Source organism: Oryx dammah, unplaced genomic scaffold (assembly GCF_014754425.2).
Source record: "Oryx dammah isolate SB20612 unplaced genomic scaffold, SCBI_Odam_1.1 HiC_scaffold_17, whole genome shotgun sequence".
Taxonomy (NCBI): Eukaryota; Metazoa; Chordata; class Mammalia; order Artiodactyla; family Bovidae; genus Oryx; species Oryx dammah.
Window position 1 is genome coordinate 5,163,268 of NW_024070201.1, and position 16,111 is coordinate 5,179,378.

The 16,111-nt window shown below is 39.5% G+C and overlaps 1 pseudogene; it reads right to left on the minus strand.

Moving 5' to 3' along the window:
* Window positions 1-2,307: 2,307 nt before the first annotated feature.
* LOC120876079 lies at window positions 2,308-3,835 on the minus strand (annotated as a pseudogene).
* Between the last annotated feature and the right edge of the window lie 12,276 nt (window positions 3,836-16,111).

The window sequence follows — 16,111 nt, forward strand, 5'->3', positions numbered from 1 at the left end:
TTCTCACAGTGCTTGTGCCTCAAGAATAGGATTTACTTCAATTAACCTGAGATAAAGCATCATTATCATTGTTTCTCCCCTACTAGATTAGAGACACCTCTAAGGCAATAACTTGATTCATTCCACTTACATGGCTCAGTAAATCTCTTGTTGGCTACAACTGTTCAGCAAAGAAAAAAATTATGGTTATATGATATTCATATTGAATTATCTGATATAATTCAACTTAATTTTTTATTCTATTGCCTTTTCCTCTACCTCACTTTCTTCTTGGTCCATAGTTCCTCCATTTTTGGTGTATAAATTTGTCCTCATCAAGTGATTCTATTGAAAGAAATATTTGTCTGACTGCCACCAATGCTTTGAAGGAGGTACCTCACATCATGTGAAAAGCAGATTCAGCCTGGATTCAAATCCTGACCCATCATGTGACCTTGAGACTATTAAGTCATCCTTTCCATACCTCAGCTATAAAATGGGTAGTTAATAAGGCTCACATTATAGGATGGTTGCAAGAATTAAATGAAATACATATGAAGAATGTAAAATAGTGTGTGGAACATAGAAAGCACTCAGTAAAGGTTAGACCTAATACCATTTCCAAAAAAAATGCTGTGATGACATTTAGATTTTATAAGAACACAAGGCAGAATAATAACATTTAGTAAGTTCCTTTGAGTGTATAAAAACATTTTTTGGGTTGTATGGTTCAATTAGTGAATCATTTGTGAACTAACTTTCTCAGTATGTCATACTTCAAACGAAATATTACTTAAAAATGATGACAATGTTTGAAGCGTTTGGCATTAACTTTAAGGCTTATTAAAAGAAAACTTACATACTTTCCACTTACACCCTGTAGCTCGTCTTCCTCACTTGGCAGTCTCATACCTCTGTATGCCTTAGTCATTTATCCTAGTGAGAAAGTTTTTACTTTCTTTGCTGAAATCTATATTCCTTATCTTTGGAACAGCCTGTTCAAACATTCTGTTGCTCCCAGAATTCTTTTCTGACTGATCCTACCTGACTCTAAAGGCCCAAAATGTGGAAGCCCTAAGGAGCTTACATCAATTGTCACATTATTTAGCATTTGTTCATCATACTCTTTATAAATATTTTAAATCAGTCTCATGTATGTTTTCCCTGCAATTAGATATCCAGTTCTACAAAGGCTGTGTTATTTTTCCCCCAGGATTTTTCATCCCACTCTTTGCAGTGAGAAACTCTTGATGAGATTCCAGTTAAGAACAGAAGATGCTGAAAAAACAGAAATTGTTTTTTCATTTTGTTTTGCTTTGAGTCTAAACGCCTTTAATTATTGCCTTTGTTTACAGTTATTTCAGGGTTGGTCCACAGGACTTTAGATGGTGAGGCATAAAATGTCTTCTCTTCTTACAAGACTCCTGGGAAGGCTCAGAGTTGGCCAGAAGGATGAAGAAGACTCAACAGAGTCAAGTGCCCACTGGGGAAATGTGGGGCCGTCTGTTGGTCTCCACAGTATTTGTAATGTCACAAGGAAACCACCTGGGGGCTGGCGTCCTCCCCTTCTCTTCCTGGGGAAAGATCTGGTCCTAAAACCCAGAGATGGCTCCAAGGAAGGTCTGCGATTGGAGTAATGCTCGTCACAGAAGAGTCTTCTTCCAGGCCTGGTCCTAGATAAAGTAACCATTCTGTATCAACGAACTGAAGAGGACTCCTCTTGACTGGGGTTTTGTATTTCTCTTGCAACTTAGTTTCATCTCATCTTTGCTCTGTTGCTCTGTGGGTACCAACAGCCTTGGCCAGCTTTGAGGAAGTGCATAGTACTATTATTTGCTCTGACTATTCCACACAAAGATTCCAAATAAAGATGAAGCAAAAACTTTGGCAATTATTCTTACCTTACACAAATGAATGGCTATAGTCCCCCTAGTCCCTTGATTGCACCTGTCTGTAACCCGAGCACTATGAACACAAATGTTCAGGATATATGTTCAGGGAGAGAGCAAGTACCATGGTGGTGGAGTTCCTCGGTTGGCTGACTTCTGTCTCCTCCACATCAGCATGTCCGGTCTGTCTCTACTCTTATTACATGGCTTTGGTTCAGGATGATCATGCTGTGCCTGCCATCAACCATGTTCACTGCCCAGCTTTTCTTGTCAAAGAGGCCTGGATGCCTAACGCAGTGCAAGTAGGTCCCATTGTCCAGATTCTTGTTTTGTAAAGGGAAAGGTCAGCACTGATGATGACAGATGCCTGTTTAACTTCAGGTTATACATCTGTATAACAACAATAAGGGCATACTTGTTGGTGGCCAGAACCTTCTCTTTACCATCTCAGGCACTCAGTTATGGCAGCGCCCTGCTCCACCATCATTTCACCACGTGTCACCTGGTTGCCGCCTTTGGAGAGCCCTGCTGTCAGCCAGCCACTTGTTTTAGGGGACTGGCAGCAGATGGTAGCTTAAGCAACGGTGATGGCCCATAGAGGCTACACAAGGCCTGCAACTTCCCATTTCCATTGCTGCACAGAATGTACTACTGCTGCACGAGGTCCACTGTCTCCTCCTCCCACCTCAGTTGGATGTTTGCTTCTGGGACAAATTTCCATAGAGTCTTCAAAGGCTTTAGGGGAAAGCAGCATCTATCCGGCAGTTGCTGGGTAGCATCCTATGGATGCTCATGATGGTGGTGAGTAGCTATCATCAGGTCAGCTTCATCCAGATCAAACCTTCATCTTCTTGGAGTCAATGAACTTGAGCTTGGAGGACCAGTCCAGAATTGTCCCAGGGGTACCAAAGATAAGGTGCTCCCTGATCTCTGACCTTGGTGTCCAAATTATTGCCTTGAACAGCATAAGCTATCTTGAGTTCAGGGTAAAATTTTTCCTTCTGCTCAATCACTTTTCCTATTTGAAAGACCAGCTTATAAGTCTGGGAGAGGCACAGACAGTGGGGTATCCAACTGCACGACTAACACAAAGGCAGCTGTTTTAGCTGCTCCAGACTAAGACAGGGCAACTAAGTTCTGCAGGGCTTCAGCAAATATCAAAGGCAGCATGTTCACTTGCATTTTGGATGGATAGATGAAGCTCATGGTATAGACTCCTCACAAGACTGACTGAGTGTAGGAAGGAGTTTGGACCTTGTTATAGGTTTTCCACCTGGTTTGTGTTGTCAGTAGAATTGCTTCTGATCAGCTTGTTGAGTAAAGAGGGCAACTCTGTCCTCTTTCTCTCCTTCATCTGTCTCCCTGCATCAGCATTGCTCTTGTTTCCTGCTTGTCCACTGCTAGGGCCCACAGGGAGGCAGCACAGCCCAGGCCGTGAGTGGGACGCTGGTGCTGTGAACTCGCCAGCTGACACTGCCTGATTGCCATATGGGGACAACAAAAACTGTTTTCCAACAGAAATGGGAGAATATTATCGCACAGCTACATTAGAATGGATGCTGAGGAAGTTTCTCACCAAACATAGTTTGGTTTCTATATGACACAGAATTAGAGAATATGAACTGAACTGAGGATGAGGGATGAAAACCAACTAAACTCTTGAGAGCCAGTTGTCTGTTGTATTCATAATTTGCTCACTCAATCATTCAGAATGTTTTCAGAACATATGACCTTAGGTTTTATGGCAATTCAAAATGAGTTAAGGCATTGTATGCCCCTATAAGAAACATAATCGAGTGATGTTGGGTAGGGGAAGAAAAACCAAGGGCCCACCTGGCAGAAAGAAAGAAACACTGTAAGGAAGATGCAACTGGACATACTTTTACAACAGCTGAGACTGATAAACCTGCTCCCGACACCAAACCTACTGCCTGCATTTGCGTCTGTATTCTTTGACTTACATCCATGTTACTATGGACGAATTATTCACATTCCTGTTTAAGCCAAGCTCCTTCATGTAGTAAATCGCATATTTTCTTGCCCACACAAGGACAGGACTCCAGCAATTTCACTATGTACTGCATCATTACTTTTTTAAACAGCTTTATTGAGATATAATTCACATACCATATAATTTATCCATTTAAAGTATAGAATTCATTTTTTGCATATTACATCATTAATTTTTTAAATTGTGGTAAGATATATATATTATAATTATATATATTATATATATATAAGATATATAAAAAATTATATAAGATATATATATAAGATATATAAGATATATATATAAAAGATATATATAAGATATATATATAAGATAAGATTATATATATATATAATATATATATAACAAATTTGTCATTTTAACCATTCAACTCAATGGCAGTAACTATATTCACAATGTAGTGCAACCATCCTCACTCTCTATTTCCATGAATTTCCATCACTTTAGACAGAAACTCTATAATTTTGAGGCAATAACTCCTCATTTTTCTCCAATCTCAGCCCCTGGAAACCTCTAATCTATTTTCTGTTTCTATGAATTTGACATCTATTCTAGATGTTTCATAAAAAAGGAATTGCACAATGTCTGGCCTTTTGTGTCTTGCTAATAGTGAGATGTTTTCAAATTCATTCATGTTGTAGTATAGTATGTATCAGAACTTCTGTTTTGTGACTGAAAAATATTTTATTATATACATAAGCCACATTTTCTATATCTATTCATCTGTTGATGAACATTTGGGTTGTTTCTACCTTTTGGCTATTGTGAATGTTTGACTTCCTGTTTTTAATTATGTTGGGTAAATGCTTAGGAATGGAATTCCTAGATAGAATATGGTAATTCTATGTATAGCTTTTTGAGGAACCACCAAACTATTTTCCATAGTAGGTGTACCATTTTACATTTCCATCAGAAATGCATGAGAGTTCCAATTTTTCTCCATCCTTACTTATTTTTTGTTTTAGTGATTGTAACCATTTTAATAGCTATAAAATGATGCTGCTTACATTTCCCTAATGACCAGTGATGTTTAGAATCTTTTCACTTACTTATTTCCTGTTTGTATCTTTGGAGAAATGTCTACTCAAGTCCATTATTTTTCAGAAGTCCAATGTCCCGCAACATCTGTGAAGAGACTATTCATTGCCATTGAATATATTTGACACTCTTGTCAAAAGTCAGTTGACCATAGATGTATGGGTTTATTTCTGAACTCTCAATTCTTTTCCATTATGTCTAAAAGTGAAAGTAAAGTCGCTCAGTCGTGTCCGACTCTTTGCAACCGGTGGACTGTAGCCCACCAGGCTCCTCCGTCCATGGGATTCTCCAGGCAAGAATACTAGAGTGGGTTGCCATTTGCTTTTCCAGGGGATCTTCCTGACCCAGGGATTGAACCCAGGTCTCCCTCATTGCAGGCAGATGCTTTAACCTCTGAGCCACCAGGGAAGCCATATGCTGTAATCATGCTGCTGCAATTACTGTAGCTTTGTAACAAATTTTGAAATTGGAAAGTGTGAGTACTACAACTTGGCTCTTCTTCAGTATTTTTTTTTTTTTTTTGCTGTTTAAGGTTTTTTCCCACATGAATTAAAGGAATGACTTTTTAATTTCTGGAAATTAGGCTGTAGGAATTTTGACAGGAATTGCATTGCATCTGTAGATCACTTTCTCTAGTGCTGACATTTTAACAATATTAAATTTTGTACCATGAGCATAGGATGCATTTTTGTTTATTTAGACCCTCTTTTATTTCTTTCAGCAATATTTTCTTATTTTCAGTGTATTACTCTTATCTCCTTGGTTAATTTATTCCCAAATATTTTACTGTTTTAGATGTAATTGTAAGTGGAATTGCTTTCTTAATTCTTTTACAATTATTGCTGGTATATATAAACACAACTGATTTTTTGCACATTGGTCGTATACCCTGAAGCTTTGCTACATTCCTTTATTAGCTCTACTAGCTTTCTTGTGGATTCTTTAGAATTTTCTCTATATAGGATTGTGTCATATGTGAATAGAGATAATTTTACTTTTTTCCTTCCAGTATGGATGTCTTGTACTTATTTAATTTTTTCCCTCTGGATACAACTTCCATTACAACATTGAATGGCTGGTGAAAGAAGGCATCCTTATTTTGTTCATGCCCTTAAAGGAGGAAAGCTTCTAGTCCTTCAAAACTATTTTTTTAAAAAAACTTTTGTGTCTTTCATAAATGTGCTTTATCATATGGAGGAAGTTCTAGTCTATTCCTAATTCACTCCCATTCACTTCTTATCATGAAAGGGGGTTGGAGTTTGTAAAATGCTATTTCTGTGTCAGTTGAAATGATCAGGTGGGTTTTTTTTCTTTCATTCTATTAATGTGATATATTACATTGATTAATTTTCTTTTGTGGAACCACTATTGAATTCATGGAATAAATTTCATTTGGTCATGGAATACAATTCTTGTAATAGGCTGTTTGATTCAATTTCTTAGTATTCTCTTGAGGATCTTTGCATCTATATTCATGAAAGATATTGATCTGTAATTTTCTCTTTTTCTGATGTTCTTATCTGTGTTTCACACTAGATAAAGACGAAGGTAGTGCTGTCTTCATAGTACAAGTTAGGAGGTGTTCTCTCCTCTTCTACTCTTTGCAAGAATTTAAAAAGATTGGAGTTAGTTGGAGTTAGTTCTTTTTCAAATGTCTGGTAGAATTCACCAAGAAAGCTGTCTGGTCCTAGGTTTTTCTTTGTTGGGAGATTTTTTGATTCCTGATTCAATCTCTTTACTTGATATAAGTGTTGAGATTTTCTATTTCTTCTTGAATCAGTTTAGGCAGAAAATTTGTGTGTTTGTAGGAACTGGTCCATTTTATTGAGGTTATCTAATTTGTTGGTTTACAGTTGTTCACAGTAAAAGATAATGATCATTTTTATTTATGATGACTGACAGTAGTGTCTCCATTTCCATTTCTGATTTTGGATATATACTTCTCTCTTCTTTCTCAAGAAGCTATTAATTTTTACCCCTCCTCCTCCTCCCCTGCACCCCCTTCCTTCCCTCCTCAATCCTTCTCACCCCCTCTTGCTCGCCTTGTTCTCCCCGTCTTCCTCTATTTGCTTTTCTTCCTCCCTTCCTTCCTTCCTTTTTTTCCCTCTTTTCTTCCTCCTCCTTTATTATTCTATCAGAAGGCAAACATACTGTAGAGTAGCCCAGCTTCAAAATTTAACCCTCGCTCTTGCCTGGAGAATCCCAGGGATGGGGGAGCCTGGTGGGCTGCCATTTATGGGGTGGCACAGAGTCGGGCACGATGGAAGCAACTTAGCAGCAACAGCAGCTCGGCAACTTTGCCCCAAGTCCAGATCTGCCTCAAGTCTCCACTTTGCTTTACAACAGAAACCCTTGAAAGAGTGATCTATACCAGCTGTCTCCAGTTTCTTTCCACCAGTTCTCTCTTGAAGCCATTTCAATTAGGTTGTCAGTGAAAAATCTCTTGTCTACTTTCCTAACAGCCTCCGCGTTTAGTCATCATTTGACTGTTGCACACTCAGTACTCTGAACTCTCCCGTAACTCCTTTCCTTCTCAGTGATCTTCTCTGACATCACTTTAAACACCGCTGACATACAAAAGACTCCCCGATGCCGTATTTCTAGTTCTGACAGCCTGTTTTGAGCTCCAGCATAGTAAATCCAACTCTTTGCAACATCTCTATTTGTATGTTTAACGTCTCACACTTAATAAGCCCCAGTGTTTTTCTTCACACCTCCTCTTCCTGCGGTCTTCCTCATTTCAGTAAATCCCAACCTCAGGTTTACAGTTATTCTTGCCAAAAAAATCTTCAAGCTGTTCTTGACTTTTTTTTCCTCTCAGAGTCTGCATCTAATCCATTAGCAAAATCCGTTTGTCTTTTTAAATATACAGAATATGACCTTTCTCCCCATCTGGACTGCTATCATCTTGATCCCAGTTATCATCATTTCCCCTTATTGTAATAGCCTCTTTATAAAATAATTGATTGGGCTGGATTGGGACCCTTGTTCCATCATGCAGCATCTTTCACTGTGGCCTTCTAGCTCTTTAGTTGTGGTGCCCAGGCTTCAGTATTTGTGGCGCACAGGCTCAGGAGTGGCATCACACCGGCTTAGTTGCTCCGTGGCTTGTGGGATGCTAGTCCTCAACCAAGAATTGAACTCTCCTCCCCTGCACTGCAAAGTGGATTCTTAACCCCCAGACCACCAGGAAGTCCCTGTAAATAGCCTCTTAACTGATATCCCTGCTATAGCTTTTGTGTTCTTCTCACTGAACCAGAGTGTTCTTTTTGAACACTGAGTTGATTTATTCCTTTGTTCAAAATCCTCCAGTTTGTCCTATCTCCCCAGAGTAAATGCTAAAATCCTACAAAGCTTTATGCAATCTGTTCTCTGTTAAATCTCTGGGTTTATTTCCTGTTACTCACCACCTAGCCTGCCAGCTGTAGCCCTTGAGTGTTTCTATGGTTCCTAGTGATTTTGGTGCTTGCCATTCTTCTGCTGGAGGGCTCCATTTCTCACAGCCTTGGCTCATTCCTTCTATTCAGGAATGTGCAACACCCACCCTCCTACCCCCTACCCCTTCCTGAATGCTCTGTGTCGTGCCTGCACTTTTTCTCTGCAGCATTTGTCACCATCTGTCACACTACTGTTGTTCAGTGGTTCAGTCTTGTCCCACTCTTTGTGACCCCTCAGACAGCAGCACGCCAGGATTCCCTGTCCTTCACCATCTCCTGGAGCTTGCTCAGACTCATGTCTATTCAGTTGGTGATACCATCCAACCATCTCACCCTCTGTCGTCCCCTTCTCCTCCTGCCTTCAATCCCTCCCAGCATCATGGTCTTTTCTAATGAGTCAGCTCTTCACATCACGTGGCCAAAGTATTGGAGCTTCAGCTTCAGCGTCAGTCCTTCCAATGAATATTCAGGAATGATTTCCTTTAGGATTGACTGGTTTGATGTCCTCGCAGTCCAAGGGACTCTCAAGAGTCTTCTGCAACACCACAGTTCAAAAGCATTAGTTCTTTGGAGTTCAGTCTTCTTTATAGTCCAACTCTCACATCTGTAGATGACTACTGGAAAAACCATAGCTTTGACTAGATGGATCTTTTTTGACAATGTAATGTCTCTGCTTTTTAATATGCTGTCTAGGTTTATCATTGCTTTTCTTCCAAGGAGCAAGCATCTTTTAATTTCATGGCTGCAGTCACCATCTGCAGTGATTTGGGAGCCCCAGGAAAGAAAGTGTCACTGTTTCCATTGTTTCCCCATCTATTTGCTGTGAAGTGATGGGACCTCATGCCATGATCTTAGTTTATTGAAGGCTGAGTTTTAAGCCAGCTTTTTCACTTTCCTCTTTCACTTTCATCAAGAGGCTTTTTAGTTCCTCTTCACTTTCTGCCATAAGAGTGGTGCCATCTGCATATCTGAGGTTATTGCTATTTCTCCCAGCAATCTTGATTCCAGCTCGTGCTTCATCTGCATATAAGTTAAATAAGCAGGGTGACAATAAACAGCCTTGATGTACTCCTTTCCCAATTTGGAAAGAGTCCATCATTCCATGTCTGGTTCTAACGGTTGCTTCCTGACCTCCATACAGGTTTCTCAGGAGGCAGGTGAGATAGTCTTGTATTCTCATCTCTTTAAGAATTTTCCACAGTTTGTTGTGATCCATGCTGTCAAAGATTTTATCATATCAATGAAGCAAAAGTAGATGTTTTTCTGGAATTCTCTTGTTTTTTTTCTATGATCTAATGGATGTTGGAAATTTGATCTCTGGTTCCTCTGCCTTTTCTAAAACCAGCTTGAATATCTAGAAGTTCTCAGTTCACGTACTGCTTAAGCTTGGCTTGGAGAATTTTGAGCATTACTTTACTAGCATGTGAGATGAGTGCAACTGTTTGGTAGTTTGAGCATTCTTTGGCATTGCCTTTCTTTGGGATTGGAATGAAAACTGACCTTTTCCAGTTCTGTGCCCACTGCTGAGTTTTGCAGATTTGCTGGCATATTGAGTGCAGCACTTTCACAGCACCAGCTTTTAGGATTTGAAATAGCTCAGCTGGAATTCCATCACCTTCACTAGCTTTGTTCCTATTGATGCTTCCTAAAGCCCACTTGACTTTGCATTCCAGGATGTCTGGCTCTAGGTGAGTGATCACACCATCGTGGTTATCTGGATCATTAAGATCTAATTTTTGTACAGTTCTTCTGTGTATTCTTGCTACCTCTTTTAATATCTTCTGCTTCTGTTAGGTCCATACCATTTCTGTCCTTTATTGTACTCATCTTTGCATGAAACATCCCGTTGGTGTCTCTTTCTTGAAGAGATCTCTAGTCTTTCCCATTCTATTGTTTTCCTCTTTTCCTTCGCATTGATCACTGAGGAAGGCTTTCTTATCTCTCCTTTGTATATTCTTTGGAACTCCTCATTCAGATGGATATATCATTCCTTTTCTCCTTTGCCTTTCACTTCTCTTCTTTTCTCAGCTATTTGTCAACCATTTTGCCTTTTTGCATTTCTTTTTCTTGCAGATGGTTTTGATCACCACCTCCTGTACAATATTATGAACCTCCATCCATAGTTCTTCAGGCACTCTTTCTATCACATCTAATCCCTTAAATCTATTTCTCACTTCCACTGTATAATCATAAGGGATTTGATTTAGGTCATACCTGAATGGTCTAGTGGTTTTCCATATATTCTTCAACTTAAGTCTGAATTTGGCAGTAAGGAATTCATGATCTAAGCCACAGTCAGCTACAGGTATTCTTTTTGCTGACTGTATAGAGCTTCTCCATCTTCAGTTGCAAAGAATATACTCAATCTATTTTGGTATTGACCATCTGGTGATGTCCATGTGTAGTCTTCTCTTGTGTTGTTGCAAGAGGGTGTTTGCTATGACCAGTGCATTCTTTTGGCAAAACTCTGTTAGCCTTTGCCCTGCTTCATTTTGTACCCCAAGGCCAAATTTGCCTGTTACTCTAGGTATCTCTTGACTTCCTACTTTTGCATTCCAGTCCTCTATGATGAAAAGGACATCTTTTTTGGTGTTAGTTCTAAAAGGTCTTGTAGGTCATCAGAGAACTGTTCAACTTCAGCTTCTTGGCATTAGTGATTGGGGCATAGACTTGGGTTGCTGTGATATTGAATGGTTTGCCTTGGAAATGAACAGAGATCATCCTGTCATTGTTGAGAATGAACCCATGTACTGCATTTGGACTCTTTTGTTGACTATGATGGCTACTCCATTTCTTCCAAGGGATTTTGCCCACAGCAATAGATATAATGGGCTCTCCTTTCGGCTCATCTGATAAAGAACCCACCTGCAGGGTGGAAGACCTGGGTTTGATCCCTGGGTTGGGAAGATCTCCTGGAGAAGGGAAAGACTACCCACTCCAGCATCCTGGCCTGAAGAATTCCATGGACTATATAGCCCTCATCTGAATTAAATTCACCCATTCTGGTCCATTTTAGTTCACTGATTCCTAAAATTTCAGTGTTCACTCTTGCCATCTTCTTTTTGACCACTTCCCATTTACTTTGATTCATGAACCTAACATTCCAGGTTCCTGTGCATGCTATATATTTCACTTATTTGTCTATTTACTGTCATCCTGACAGAAATTTGCACTCCAAGAAAGTAAGAATATCTGCTTTATTTTTGTTTCTACTTCCATACCCACACCTTGAATAATACCTGGCAAATGACTAGAAATTACATCCTCATGACATAATCTTGTATATTCTCCTGTTGCCTTTAGTGATTTTCTATTCCCTGCTTTTCACCTATGACTTTATTATTTATTATTGCTAAAACATTTATTCATTGCTCAAGTCAACCATTTTACGAAAAAAAAAAAAAAAAGAGGCCTTGTGGTTTAAGAGACTTAACTAGAGTTATGGGTGGATTTGGTGACAGAGCCTCAACTCAAGTACAAGCTGAAGCTCTTGACATTCATCTTCCAGGTGGTCTGTGTGACTCTTTCTCAAACTGCTTGGCTTCTAACCTCAAAAGAGGAAAATTGTTTGGGTTTGGCAGTTCAGACTCACTGCTCTGGTCTGACTCCTCACCCTCTGTCTTCTTTCTGTGTCGGAAGTGTTGTGTTTTTTCAGCCGCAAGTAACAGGCCCATCTTTATATTTCTCAATGGGGCATGAAACCACTTTATGCTCTGCTAGTTTTCAGGAACACTTAGGCAATGCTGGGATGTTAGGTCCCAGGTCACTTGGGATCATGGAACTGCCCAAGTGAAAGGGAACAAGAGTTTCTCCCAAGCCAGCTTTTATAGCTGAGGCTCCTGAAGCCCAAAGTTAGGGTATGGGGAGGCAAGATGGCACAGGTTTGTATGACCAACGTGGTTTCCAATGTTAAGCTTCCTGCCAGTGACCCAATGATGACTTTTGACTAAATGTCTTTTCAAACTAGAGATTTAATTTTTAATCTCCCAGTTGCAGGTTATACATTTCTTGTCTAAGACAATGGATTTTGTTTCCCTTGAGGTATTCCTCCAATGGCCAAGTCTTCATTAGTCTGGAAAGAATGATGCACTTTAAGGGTTTGGGGTTTTTCTGTACCCTTTTCCTCAGGCCTTCATGTAAAGGAGTACAAGCCCCATTGCCAAGGGAGAGGCTGGTACAATAGGACCTCAGTGAGACCTTCCTCTGTGGTCATCATCAACAGAGCTACCATATAACCTACGTAAATGGAACATGAAAATGTGCTATATCAAGCAAGTTGTCTGGAGTCACTTAGCTAGAGAATAGCAAAAGAAGGACTATAACTAAGGGTTTTACTCTAAGTTCCATTTTTTATGCAGAATATTTTATTTATGTATTTGATAACTGTACAGATGTCTCTGCCCTCATCTTTATCTCTGTATTCTTACTGAACCACAAAATTCCTAAAGAATAAGACTTGTATCTGTTTAACTTCATTTGTACACTTTCAGCAGAGTATAAACATCAGATGGTCCAGGTTTCATTTTTGTTTCCATTGCAGTGGAATTGTGGTATGTTTTGGACAGAATAATAGCTAGTTACCACAATTGACCAGAGAGCTGCAATATCAGTAGAGCCTTGTCATTCTGGACATTCATTTAGTCAAGTTTATTACATCCATTCCATTGGCCAAATGTTTGCTAGGATCTGGAGATACAAAATGTATATAAGCTTTGCCTTGCTGACATTATTAAGGACAGATGTGCCAACAAGTAAAAACAACAATGTGTATTAAGTACTATCACAGAGAAATTATGGGAAAGAAACCCAAACCTAGGTAAGAACAAGTATGCTTTCTTTAGATGAAATTGGAGTAATCAATAAATGAGGAGGAGGAAATATAATCCAAATAGTAGGAATTGCACATTCACAGACAAGCAGGCAAGTTGAAGCCTGGCATTTTACCCAGAATCACATGTTATTCAGGTGGGTGTTCCACAGGGAGAAGGACGTGCTGAAGATCACAAGTGAGGTTTTAAGGAAATTACTTGTGCAGTACATCATTAAAGACTTTGAAAAAAAAAAAAAAAAAGACACAATTACTCACCAGGTTGGGAGATGGAAGGAAAGTCCCTAAGACAGAGACCAACGGAAGATTGGTCAGTGATCCACAGTTTGATTCAATTCACTCAGTGCTGTGGGCGCCGTGCTGAAGATCCAGGATATGTTCTAAGACTGATGAAAAGTTCTGAGAAGTGAAAAGAAAAGGATGTGCTCTAAAATACAAAAAACTGCAGAAACAAACTTTCATCTGCTGAATTAAAACCTCTAAAGAATGTACGTTGTGTCAGTGGCAAAAATTTGTTTTCAAAACAATGATTTGAGTAGGTTTTCTCACTTTGCAAGAGTGGCAAAGAATGCAAAATTTTGCTGAGAAATCAGAACCAACCAAGAAGTGTTGATCCAAGGTAAATATTCAAAAGAAAATTTAAAAACTCTTTGTACATGAAAAGAAATATTAGTTTATGGAGTTGTAGGTGGATTTTAATGTGTTTTTCACGTGGTGTGGGATAGGACCCCTGAAAGTCAGAATTCCCAGGATTTCTGAGGTCCTAAAATGGCCCTGACCTTCAGCAGAGGAGCTGTGAAGTCATATTTAGGAGGTAGACTTGGCAGTGTAAGAGGATAGAGAGGTTTTTTGGTGCAGTGTTACTGGGTGGAGAAGAAAGTTTATTCAGGCAGAAAGAACCAAGAATTCATAGCCTGCTCTGGTCTCAGTTCTGATGCTGGTTGGCAGGGATCTTGGGAAAACCACTTAAGTTCCCTGTGCCTCATTTTCCTCCTCTGGCAAATGTGTAGTTGGTCTAAAATCAGCTGTCATGTGGCCCACAGAAATAGTTGGCTGACACAATGTATTTTTGATTTAATTTTTATTAAGGTAACACATAGATTCAGTTTCAAAAAAGTCAAAAGTATATCAAGACTTGTAACAATAGAATAGTGGTTCCCTGCTTTACCCCTCCCTAACTTTGAATCCTGCTTCCAACAAGCAATAACTTTTAATCCAATGGTTTCTCCTAGTAGTCCCTTTTTTTAAAAAAAAAGTAATGTGTTTATTCCATAATGCTTTAATTTTTCAATTTTAATTCTCATAAGAGCTGGAATTAGGGTGAAGCAAGTATGGCTCTCACCTTCACAATATTTACTTTAGGCAAAATATTTGTGGGGGTGCCACAAAATTTAGAAATCAAAATAAGTAAAATTTTAATGCAATATTTGAAAAAATCAAAATTATGCAAAATTTTTTTGATGAGTAAAATATCAAAATTCACAGTAAAGGATCTGACAGGGTTGTGAATAGGAGGAAATGAGTGAAGCTGAACTGTACAGCATAGAATAGGATTCTGTCTGTCCTTAAACTCTTGCTATGGGCAAGGAGGAGTTCCCACCCTGCAAAGTAGAATTTAGCTCTTCTTTGTCACACCCTGGCTCCCCTATTTCCCTCCCTCATCCCCTTCCACCTCATTAGGAATCACCTGAGGGCTTCTAAAAATTGTCACAGCCCAGTCTGTGTGCCAAACCAATTAAACCAGATTGAGATGGAAGGCTTCAGTGTTTTTTAAAATACCCTTGCATGGTTCTACTGTGCAGCCCAAATTGTGAACCACTGCAATAGAGTGACATCACAATTTCAGCTGAATGACTGTAAAGTGTTTACATCATTTCAACAATACAGTTGTTCACAGTTGAGCCCATAATGTACAATATTTATGTTTTGATATTGCATAAGTTTTCTTTTATCCTTGTTTACTTTTTGTATATTGATTACTAATTTATCCCAGAAGTATAGCAGAACTCTGAAATGGTTCTCAATCAAACACAGCATTTATTCAGTTCAGTTCAGTCGCTCAGTTGTTTCTGACTCTTTGTGACCCCGTGGACTGCAGCACGCCAGGCCTCTGTATCCATCACCAACTCCCAGAGCTTACTCAAACTCATGTCCATCAACTCGATGATACCATCCAACCATCTCATCCTCTGTCGTCCCCTTCTCCTCCTGCCTTCAATCTTTCCTAGCATCAGGTCTTTTCCAATGAGTCAGTTCTTTGCATCAGGTGGCCAAAGTATTAGAGTTTCAGCTTCAGCATCAGTCCTTCCAATGAATATTCAGGACTGATTTCCTTTAGGATGGACTGGTTGGATCTCCTTGCAGTCCAAGGGACTCTCAAGAGTCTTCTCCAACATCACAGTTCAAAAGCATCAATTCTTCGGTGCTCAGCTTTCTTCACAGTAGAACTCTCATATCCATACGTGACTACTGGAAAAACCATAGCTTTGACCTTTGTTGGCAAAGCAATGTCTCTGCTTTTTAATATGCTGCCTAGGTTGGTCATAACTTTTCTTCCAAGGAGCAAGCATCTTTTAATTTCATGGCTGCAGTCACCATCTGCAGGGATTTCGGAGCCCCCCCAAAATAAAGTCTCACCTTTTCCATTGTTTCCCCATCTATTTGCCATGAAGTGATGGGACTGGATGCCATGATCTTGGTTTTTTGAATGTTAAGTTTTAAGCCAACTAATAAAAAGGTAATATATTAGGGGCATACATTTTCTTGGAGACATCCCCCTTGGAGTTGTTCTCATGGTCTGCTTTGGCCTGCTGTGCAGCCATCATCCTGGGACCTCCCTTTCCCCTTTTCTAGGTTTGGTATCCATTTTCCTGGTTCCCATGTCATGTTTATGCATAGTTGTTCAGATCCTCCTGTTCTGGAACACTTC